The sequence below is a fragment of the Trichechus manatus genome, unplaced genomic scaffold, assembly GCF_000243295.1.
Source record: "Trichechus manatus latirostris isolate Lorelei unplaced genomic scaffold, TriManLat1.0 scaffold00044, whole genome shotgun sequence".
NCBI lineage: Eukaryota > Metazoa > Chordata > Mammalia > Sirenia > Trichechidae > Trichechus > Trichechus manatus.
In genome coordinates this window covers 10096529-10108609 of record NW_004443980.1, presented here as the reverse complement: position 1 = coordinate 10108609, position 12081 = coordinate 10096529, and positions in this window count along the sequence as shown.

The following is a 12081-nucleotide window of genomic DNA, read 5'->3' as shown; positions in this document are numbered from 1 at the left end:
TAGCCCATTGTGCCCTCCCCTCCCTTTCTTGACAGGCTGTGATTTTTTGCTTTGTTCTTTTTTTTCCTTCTTTTTTTTCTGTTTCTTCTCTCTCTCTCTCCTTTCCTATCTCTTGCCTGCCCAGCCCTGTGCACCACTGCTGCCCCTTCTGGAGTGGCTGTGCTGCACAGCTCGACTGGAAAGTAACTGCGCACAGGCTTCCTGGGTCTGTGCCACTGACATCGACCGGCTCCCTCAGCACCATTTAATTTATTTATTTATTGTATGTTTGTTTGTTTTTTGTTATTGTTTCATCTCTCTCTCCCTTCCTTCCTTTCCTTTCTCCCATCCACCCAACCCGTGTGCCACCTCCAACTTCTTGGCTGGCTGTGCTGTACAGATCAGCCGAAGATCCTCTGGCATACGGCCTCCCCAGGTCTGTACCACCTCCACAGGCCAGCTCCCTCAGTGACATATTTTTTATTTTTCTTTATCTTTCCCCTTCTCCCTCCCACCTAGACCCTGTGCTGCCTCCACCCCTTCCTGACAGGCCGGGCCGTGCCACCCAGCAAGAAGACATCAGCTCACCACCACTCCGATTATGCCCCGTCTGCAATGGCTGGCTCCCTCACCCCCATATTCTTTTTGTTGTTGTTGTTTTTATTTATTTATTTATTTTCTTTGATTGGTGGTTTCTTCTCTCTCTTTCTTCTCTTTCCTTTTCCTTTCTCCCACCCACCTAGCCCCACACGCCACTCATGCTGCTTCTTGACAGGCCAAGCCACATGGCTTGACTGGAGAGCCACCAGCACTTGGCCTTGCTGGGTCTGCCCACCCCCATGCACAGAATCCTACAGCACCACCATTTTATTTACTTTTTTCTTTTTCTTTTTTTACTTCATTTTTTGCTTTTTTCCTTTTTTGCTTTTGTTTCTCTCTCTTCTTTATTTTCTTGCACCCATCCACTTAGCTCTCCTTTCCTTTCCCTCCTGCCTGTTGGCACAGTGCACCAAGTGCCATGCTCCTGAGTAATATGAACATGGTCCCCTGGACCTCGCCCTGCAATGACCCCAGCCCTGCACCATCACTCCCAGTTCATGCCACAAACTGTCCTTCCACCCCCACTGGACCCCTCCATAGCTGAGTGACCGGCTCTGCCCACATGGAGAAGGTGGTGAGAAGTATCGTGCCCACAAGCAACAAAACACACTCAGCCTGCCTGCCCAGACATAACCATATAAAACAATAAAGCAGGATGAAACAATTCAATCTACAATCCATAACTGAAGAAAATAATTTCTGAATTTCCTGGAGACAGCAGACAATATCAAAACATATTAGAAAAACAGGAGAGGATGGCTCCAGAAAGCTACCAAAATAAAACATCAGATGACTTTCTGCTAGAAGAAAAGACACAGGAACTACCTGATAGGGAATTCAGAACTCTAATATTCAGGGTTCTCCAACAGATAAAGGACACAAAAATAAGGAAAAAATAGGCAAAAATCATGGAAAAGACAGATAAAACAATGGAAGAATTCCAGAAAATAATATAGGAACAAAAAGCCAAAATAAATGAAAAACTAGAAATAGTACAAAAAACGGCAATTAGAAATCCAAAAGATAAACAAGAAGATTTCTAAAATGGACAATGCCACAGAAGGTTTTAGGAGCAAATTTGAAACAATGGAAGACAGGATCGGCAAAATTTAAAACAAATCTTTGGATACCACTTTGTTTGAGGAAAAATCAGAGAAAAAAATGAAGAAACCCTGAGAACAATGTGGAATACAATCAAAAGCAAAAATGTGCGTGTGATCAGATTTCCAGAACAGGGGGAGAAAATGGGAAACACAGAGAGAATCATTGAAGATTTGCTGACAGAAAACTTCCCTAATGTCGTGAAAGATGAAAAGCCAACCATCCGAGAAGCTCAACAAATCCTATGTAGGATAGACCCAAAAGAAAAACACCAAGACATATAATCATACTTGCTAAAACCAAAGACAAAGAAAGAATACTATGAGCAGCTTGAGAAAAATGAAAAGTCACATGCAGAGGGGAAACAACAAGACCAAGCTCTGATTATTCAGCAGAAACCATAGAGGCAGGAAGACAATGGGATGACATACATAAAATCTTGAAAAAAAACTACCAACCAAGAATAATATATCTGGCAAAGCTCTCACTCAAATATGGTGGAGAAATTAGGATATTTCCATATAAACAGAAATGAAGGGAATATGTAAAAACCAAACCAAACTTACAAAGATTATGAAAAGGAGTCCTTCACTTAGAGAACCAACATCAGACAACACCCTGAATCTAGGATATAAGACAGCATCAGCCAGATACCAACCTAGATAATGTACTATAAAGGATCAAACAAAACTAAAAAATTTACAACAGGGAACGAGAGACATAAATCTGTAAATAACAAGAACATCAGAACAATAAAAGAGGGAATAAATGGTGTAGGTAAAGAACTTTCAAATGGAGAGGAAGTCAAGGTGTTACCAAGTAATAAAAGACTGGTTTAAACTTAGGAAGATAGGGGTAAATTTCAAGGTAACCGCAAAGAAAGTTAACAAACCTACCCATCAAAATAAAAATAAAGAAAAAAACATAAAGTCTCAGTAAACACAAGATCTACAAAAATGAAACAAATGGGGGAAAAAATTCACAAACAAAAAGGAATTCAGCACAAAAAAGTAAGAGGAACAAAGAAAACATCAGCATCACTAAAAGAAAAAAAGAAACAACTACGAAATGACAGCAGTAAACTCACACCTATCGCTAATCACACTGAATGTAAATGGCTTAAATGCACTCGTAAAGAGACAGAAAGTGACAGAACAGATAAAAAATTAGGCCCCATCAATATGCTGTCTGCAAGAAACATACCTTAGAAATAAAGACATCAATTAATTAAAAATCAAAGGATGGAAAAAAATATATATCAATCAAACAGCTACCAAAAAAGAGCAGGCGTGGCAACACTAATCTCCGATAAAATAGATTTTAAAACAAGATCCACCATAAAAGACAAAGAAGGACATTATATAATGATTAAAGGGACAATCCAACATGAAGACATAACCATAATTAATATCGACCCACCCCATGACAAAGCTCCAAAATACGTAAACAAACTTTAATACATTGAAAAGGGAAATTGATAGTTCCACAGTAATAGCAGGAGACTTCAACACACCACTCCCAGTAAAGGACAGAACATCTAGAAAGAAACTGAGCAAAGATACAGAAGATCTAAAGGCCACAATCAACCAACTTGACCTCATAGACATATATAGAATGCTCCAACCAACAGCTGCAAAGTACATATTCTTTTCCAACACACATGGAACGTTCTCCAGAATAGACCACATCTTAGACGACAAAGCAACCCTCAACAAAATTCAAAACACTGAGATAATACAAAGTATCTTCTCTGATCACAACACCATCAAAGCAGAAATTAATAACCAGAAGAGCAAGGGAAAAAAAATCAAATACATGAAAACTGAATAATACTCTGCTTAAAAACCACTGGGTGATAGAAGAAATCAAAGACGGTGTCAAGGATTGAATTATGTCCCCCAAAAATGTGTGTATATCAGTTTGGTTGGGCCATGATTCCCAGTATTGTGTGGTTGTCCTCCACTTTGTGATTGTAATTTTATGTTAAAGAGGATTGGGGTGGGACTGTATAACACCCTTACTAAGGTCACATCCCTAATTCAATATAAAGGGAATTTCCCTAGGGTGTGGCCTGCACCACATTGTATCTTACAAGGGATAAAAGGAAAGGGAAGCAAGCAGAGAATTAGGGATCTCATACCACCAAGAAAGCAGTGCCAGGAGCAGAGTGCATCCTTTGGACCTGAAGTTCCTGCACTGAGATGCTCCCAGACCAAGGGAAGACTGATGAAAAGGACCTTCCTCCATAGCCGACAGAGAAAGCCTTCCCCTGGAGCTAAAGCGCTGAATTTGAACTTGTAACCTACTAGACTGTGAGAGAATAAATTTCTCTTTGTTGAAGCCATCCACTTGCGGTATTTCTGTTACAGTAGCATTAGATGACTAAGACAGATGGAATAAAAAAATTCCTAGAATCAAATGAGAATGAAAACGCATCATGCCAAAACCTTTGAGACACAGCAAAGGCAGTGTTCAGAGTCAATCTATAGCAATAGATGCACACATCAAAAAAGAAGAAAGGGACAAAATCAAAACATTAGCTACACAACATGAACAAATAGAAAGGGAACCACAAAAGAAGCCCACAGCCACCAGAAGAAAGGAAATAATAAAGATCAGAGCAGAAATAAATGAAATAGAGAATAGAAAAACAATGGAAAGAATCAACAAAACCAAAAGTTGGTTCTTTGAAAGGATCAACAAAATTAACAAACCATTGGCCAAACTGACAAAAGAAAAAAAAGAGAGGATGCAAATAACCCAAATAAGAAATGAGATGGGGGACATTACAAAAGATCCAACTGAAATAAAAAGGATCATAACAGAGTACTATGAAAAACTATACTCCAACAAATGTGAAAACCTGAAAGAAATGGACAGATTTCTAGAAACATACTATCTACTCAAACGAACACAAAATGAAGTTGTAAATCTAAACAGACCCATAACTTGAGAAGAGATTGGAAAGAAAATTAAAAAAAAAAAAAAAACAATAAAAAAAGCCCTGGCCTAGATGGCTTCACTGGAGAATTCTACCAACCATTCAGAGAAGAGCTTACACCAGTACTACTCAAACTATTTCAGAACATAGAAAAGGAAGGGATATTTCTGACTTCATTCTATGAAGCCAGCATAACCCTGATACCAACACCAGGCAAAGACACCACAAAAAAAGAAAATTATAGACCAATATCTTTCATGAATATGGATGCTAAAATTCTAGCCAATAGAAATCAGCATCATACAAAAAAATAATAAACTACGACCACGTGGGATTTATACCAGGTATGCAAGGATAGTTAAACATTAGAAAATCAATCAATGTAATCCACCACATAAATAAAATAAAAGAATCACATTATCATCTAAATTGATGTAGAAAAGGCATTTGACAAAGTCCAACACCCATTCCTGATGAAAACTCTCAATAAAATGTATGTAAAAGGGAAATTACTCAACATAATATTGGGCATCTATACAAAACCAACAGCCGAAATCATTCTTAATGGAGAGATGCTGAAAACATTCCCCTTGAGAACAAGAACAAGACAAGGATGCCCTTTATCACCATTCCTATTTAACATTGTGCTGCAAATCCTAGCTAGAGCAATAAGGCAAGAAAAAGAAATAGAGGGCATCCAAATTGGTAAGGAAGAAGTAAACTGTCCCTATTTGTGGATGATATGATACCATACATAGAAAACCTAAAAGACTCCACAAGAAAACTACTGGAACTAGAAGGAAGATCCAGCAGAGTAGCAGGATGCAAGATAAACCTACAAAAATCAGTTGGATTCCTATACATCAACAAAGAGAACTAAGAAAAGGAAATCAGTAAAACAATACCATTTATAATAGCCCCTAAAGAAATAAAATACTTAGGAATAAATCTAACCAAGGATGTAAAAGACCTATACAAAGAAAATTTCAAGACACTACTGCAAGAAACCAAAAGAGACCTACATAAATGGAAAAACATACTCTTGCTCGTGGATAGGTAGACTTAACATTGTCAAAATGTCAATTCTACCCAATGCAATCTACAAATACAATACAATCCCGATCCAAATACCAACAGCATTCTTTAAGGAGATGGAAAAACTAATCATTAATTTTATATGGAAAGGGAAGAGACCCCAGATTAAAAAAGCACTATTGAAGAAGAATAAAGTAGGAGGACTCTCACTATCTGACCTCAGAGGCTCCTATACAGCTACAGTAGTCAAAGCAGCCTGGTACTGGTACAACAACAGATACATCGACCAATGGAAAAGAATTGAGAACCCAGAGGTAAATCCATTCATCTACAGTCAGCTGATCTTCAACAAAGGCCCAAAGTCTGTTAAATGGGGAACAGACAGTCTCTTTACCAAATGGTGCTGGCAAAACTGGATGTCCATCTGCCAAAAAATGAAATAGGACTCATACCTCACACCATACACAAAAACTAATTCAAAATGTATCAAAGACCTAAATATAAAACTAAAAACTATAAAGATAATAGAAGAAAAAATTGGATCGTTAGAGGCCCTAATACATGGCATTAACAGGATACGAACTATAACTAACAATACATGAACACCAGAAGATAAGCTAGATAACTGAGATCTTCATAGAATTACCATACAATGTAGCAATCCCAATCCTAAATATATACTCAAAATACTTGAATGCAGGAACACGGATACTTGTACATCAATGTTCACTGCAGCACTATTTACAATAGCCAAAAGGTGGAAACAACCTAAAAGTCCATCAACACATGAATGCATAAGCAAAATGTGGTACATACATGCAATGGAATATTACTCAGCCGTAAAGAGAAATGAAGTCCTGATACATGCTCCAACGTGGACGAACCATGTAAACTTTTATGCTGAGTGAAATAACTAAGTCAGAAAAGAATCAATATTGTATGATCCTACTTACATAAAATAGGCAAACATACAGAGACCAATGGTTAGTGGCTACCAGAGGTGGGACGGTGGGGAAAACGGAGAGTTATTGCTTAGGGGGTGCTTAGTTTCTGTTAGTGATGGTGGAAGAATTTGGAAAATGATAGTGATGATGATTTCACAACATGAATTATGCGTGCAAATCCTGCAATGAATTATACATGTAAAATTGTTGAAATGGTAAAATTTTTACATATACTTTAACCACAATTTTAAAAAAAGGCAATACTCAAAAGTATCACTTCTTTTTTTTTTTTACTACATTTTACTATTACTTATGCCCTTGAAATATCCTGAAGACTCTATCGTATCCATATGGTGGAAACACTATACAATGGTGTGCTATTATGCATGTCTTCCAGTTCTGCATTCAGTGGTGTCATGTCAGTACTTAGAAATTGGCTATGATAGGAGAAATTGGCAAACACTACAAATCAGGACTGCCTCCCCCTTAGGAGAGCCGGTTGTTAAACATTTGCCAGCATACCACTGCCTATAACAAAATTTTTGTGCTTCATTTCAATCATCTGACCCGTGTAATTAGTACATTGTCTTAGTTATCTAGCATTTTTATAACAGAAATATCACAAGTGGGTGGCTTTAACAAACAAATTTATTTTCTCACAGTTTATGAGGGTCACTATGGGTCAGAATTGACTCAACGGCGATGGGTTTGGTTTTGGTTTTTTTTTTTTTATAATAAGGCTAGAAGTCCTAATTCAGGGTGCTGACTTTAGAGTAAGGCTTTCTCTCTCTGCTCTGGCAGAAGGTCCTTGTCTCTGACTTGAAGCACTTACTGATAAAGATCAAAGCCTATAGCCTTCAATATGGATTACACCTCAACATAAAACAAAAACCCTCACAACTGAACCAATAAGAAACATCATGATGAACAGAGAAAAGATTGAAGTTGTCAAGGATTTCGTCTTACCTGGAACCACAATCAATGCCCATGGAAGCAGCAATCGAGAAGTCAAACGACCTATTTCATTGAGTATCTGCTGCAAAAGACCTCTTTAAAGTGTTAAAAAGCAAAGATGTCACTTTGACGACTAAGGTGCACCTGACCCAAGCCATGGTATTTTCAATCATCTCATGAGCGTAGTGGTTAAGAGCTCAGACAGCTAACCAAAAGATTGGCAGTTCGAATCTACCAGGCACCCCTTGGAAACCCTATGGGGCAGTTCTACTCTGTCCTATAGGGTTGTTATGAGTCGGAATCGACTTGACAGCAGTAAGTTTGTTTTTTTTTCATATGAACACTAAGGCTGGACAATGAATAAGGAAGATCGAAAAAGAATTGATGCCTTTGAATTACAGTGTTGGCAAAGAATGTTGAATATACCATGGACTGCCAGAAGAATGAACAAATTTGTCTTGGAAGAAGTACAGCCAGAATGCTCCTTAGATGTGAGGTTGTCGAGACTTTGTCTCATGTACTTTGGACATATTATCAGGAGGGACCAGTCAGTGGAGAAGGCCATCATGCTTGGTAAAGCAGAGGGTCAGTGAAAGACAGGAAGACCCTTAACGAGATGGATTGACACAGTGACTGCAACAATGGGCTCAAACATAAGAACGATTGTGAGGATGTCACAGGACCAGGCAGTGTTTCTTTCTGTTGTACATAAGGTTACTATGAGTCAGAACCGACTAAAGGGTACCTAACAACAACAACATCCCTAGGTTCCTTGATGACCATGTGGTGTGTATCTTCCCCTCCATGCTTGCTTGCTTGCTTGCTTGCTTCATCTGCCCTTTAACATATCAGAAGAGGTTGCCCTGAAACACACTGTCTTAGTCATCTTGTGCTGCTGCATCAGAAATACCACAAGCGGATGGCTTTAACAAAGACAAGTTTATTCTCTCACAGTCCAGTAGGCTAGAAGTCCTAATTCAGGGTGCTCGCTCCAGGGGAAGCCTTTCTCTCTCTGTTGGCTCTGGAGGAAGGTCCTTGTCATCAGTCTTTCCTTGATCTGGGAGCATCTCAGTGCAGAAAACTCAGGTCCAAAGGACATACTCTACTCCCGGGGCTACTTTCTTGCTGCTATGAGGTCCCCCTGCCTCTCCGCTTGCTTCACTCTTTTATATCTCAAAAGAGATTGGCTTAAGACACTATTTAATTTTATAAATCTCATCAATATAACTGCGGATAATCCATTTTATTAATATCACAGTGATAGAATTTATAACACATAGGAAAATCTCATCAAATAACAAAATGGTGGACAATCACACAATACTGGGAATCATGGCCTAACCAAGATGACACATATTTTGGGGGGACACAATTCATTCCATGAAACACACCCTACACTAGCACTGCCTTATTAGCATAACAAAGAAAACCTACTTCCAAATGGGATTATAACCACAGGTATAGGGTTTAGGACTTACAACACATATTTTTGGGGGATGCAATTCAATCCATAACATGCAATTACCAAATAGTTTACACATCTTAGTGTTACATTTTTTCCGTTTGTTTTCTCATTTAGTCATGTAATAATTCTGTGAGGTGGGTAGGATGATCCCATTTTACAAGCAAGGTTAAAATAATGTTAGCAAGCAGCAGAGCTGTGACTTGAAAGCTCATGCTTTCCACACTAAACAATATGACAAATATTTTAGGGAGTATTTCCTTTTGTTTGTTTATGGCTAGAGAAACAAGGAATCTCCCAGGGAAGGCAGCCATTCTATGAAAAAGAGAACTATTAGTGTGAAGAGAATGGCCGGGAGAATTCAGAGGTGAAGTTTTATATCCTCAGTGTGATGCTGACGCAAACTTTTCTACCTATGAAATCGCTAGTGTAGGAGAAATCAAATTAACTACATTGCTATATTCATAGGTACTTTTTGAATGAAAATCTTTATATTAGTAATATCCAGTGAGTAGTGAGTCTGGCTTATTAAGAAGAACTTTGTGGTGGTGTCGTTTGCCTACTTGAACTCCCTTGGAGGTAATAGGTCTACTTGCTAGAATGTTTCTGAGTGAGTGTGAACAAAGAAAATCTCTTGCCTGGAGAGACACCAGGCTTATTTCCTGTGTGCAGCTAGTCAAGGCCACATCTGCAAGTGAACTCAGCTACCTGTTAACATTTTTCTAATTCCCTCAACTCACTCTGCAATATCTCTTCTAATGGCTTTGCTGCTTGTACTTTAATGGCTACATGTTAGAATTGCGGTGTTCTGAATTTACAAGACATGGGGGAATTACAACTGTAAGGCAACTGACAAGGAGAAAAATCTCTGGCAAACTTTCTGTCATGCCTCAGACCTTGAAGGCTGGCCCAGTTTTAATAAACTCTGTCCATGTGGGATTAGAAAAATTATTCTCAGATTTTGGTGTGCCTAAGAAATACCCAGGGAGCTTAATTTCCGGACACACCTCCAAAAATTCTGATTTTGTTTGTCTGGATTGACGTTCAGGTGTCTGTGTTTTCGGCACACCCCTCAAAGGATTTTAATGTAGTTTGTCCAGGGTCCAGATGCTTAGAACACTTGTCCAGAATGAAGCATGTATGCTGGTGGTTGTGGGAATTCATTCTTGTTGCAGCTAGTCCAGAAGACCCACAAAAGAGAATTTGGTCTGCATGTTAAGCTGGTAGGGCTGCCTTGAGGTCTGAACCAGAATTCCAAGCCCTAGAGTAAAGACGAAGTTACAGGTTGGTGTCTTAGAGTTCTCTACAGAAACAGAAACAGCGGGGAAGGGAAATATGTATAGAGAGAGAGAGAGAGAGAGAGAGAGAGAGATTTACTTATGATTGGCTCATGTGATTGTGGGGCTGGAAAGTCGAAAATTCACTGGTCAGGCAGCAGGCTGGAGTCTTCTGCTGGCTTGCATCCCAGGATCCATAGTTCAGGTGACAGAAAGAGTGCCAAGTGGAGAGAGGGAGTGAATTCTGTCAAAATATCTGTTTATAGTCTGGAGGCAGATCACACCCTAAGGAAACTTCCTTTTCCACTGATTGATTGGTTGCATCACATTAGATTATATTGTGGAGGGTGATTACATTGCATTGCATTAGATTACGTTATGGAACAGCAGCTAGTCTAGTATTTGGCCAAACCACTGGAACCATAGCCTAGCCAAGATGACACATACCATTGACCGTCACAGTTGGTCTAAGCGCTACTAGAGTCCGTGGAAGAATTTCAGCCAGCAGGGAGTTCTTGGATCCTCCCACCTAGGCTTATGTTTGTGCCTTAAAAGACTTGATAACAACTTGATTAATCAAATAGCTGGAGGAGTAAAGAATTTTGGAGTTACTTTTTTTGGCACTGACCTCTGCATTCGATGTTCTATTAATCACAATTCTGGGACATGGTCTCAGGTCTCAGCTCTTGGAAGTTGATACTTCAATGATATATGGGGCTATACTGAGGAGTATATTATACCATTATACCTACTCTAGCAAGTTTTTTTAAGAATTGTTGTTGGGTGCTGTGGAGTATATTCCAACTCGTAGTGACCTAATATTACAGAGTAGAACTGCCCCATAGGGTTTTCTTGGCTGTAATCTTTACGGAAGCAGATCACCAGGTCTTTCTCTCGAGGAGCAGCTCGGTGGATTCAAACCACCAATCTTTCCATTAGCAGCCTAGCACTTAACCATTGCACTCACCAGAGCTCCTTTTTATAAGTATTAGATGGGAGAATATACATAAGACACTTAGCTGAGTGTCTGTGTAGGCCCTTATGAAGGTAAGGGATGTGGCTGCAATATCTGTCACTCTGTGGGTCTCTGAATAAATTCTATGGATCTTCTTCGGCCATGTCCTCCTTTTCTCTCTCAGTTCCATAAACATCCATCCTCAAGCTGGAAGATGTTTGAAAAGGACAGATAGGGGAAAATTGTTCTTTGCTCAACAGTGTATGAAGATAGGTGCTCAGTAAATTGTTGGGTTTTTCCTTTTTCCCTATATTATCATTTTTAAATCTTCATATTTTTCTTTCTTCTCTAGCCATTTCTTTGGCCATTCATTCTCCCTTAATCCCTGTGTAGCATGCATGCACACACACAAATTTTAAGGCTTCTCATAACTCATTAATCAAGGTCAAGGCACTAATTCTTTACTCTAAAGTCCATTACTGGAGTCCCTAGGGGGTGCAAATGGTTAATATGCTTGACTGGTGTCTTAATCATCTAGTGCTGCTATAACAGGAATATCACAAGTGAATGGCTTTTACAAATAGAAGTTTATTCTCTCACAGTCCAGTAGGCTACAAGCCCATATTCAGGGCGTCAGCTTGAGAGGAAGGCCCTCTCTCTCTGTCGGCTCTGGGAGAAGGTCCCTGTCGTCAATCTTCTCCAAGTCTAGGAGCTTCTCCCTACCGGAACCTCAGGTCCAAAGGACACGCTCAGCTCCCGGCACTGTTTTCTTTGTTTTTAAATTATTTATTGTACTTCAGGTGAAGGTTTACAGAACAAATAGTTTCTCATTA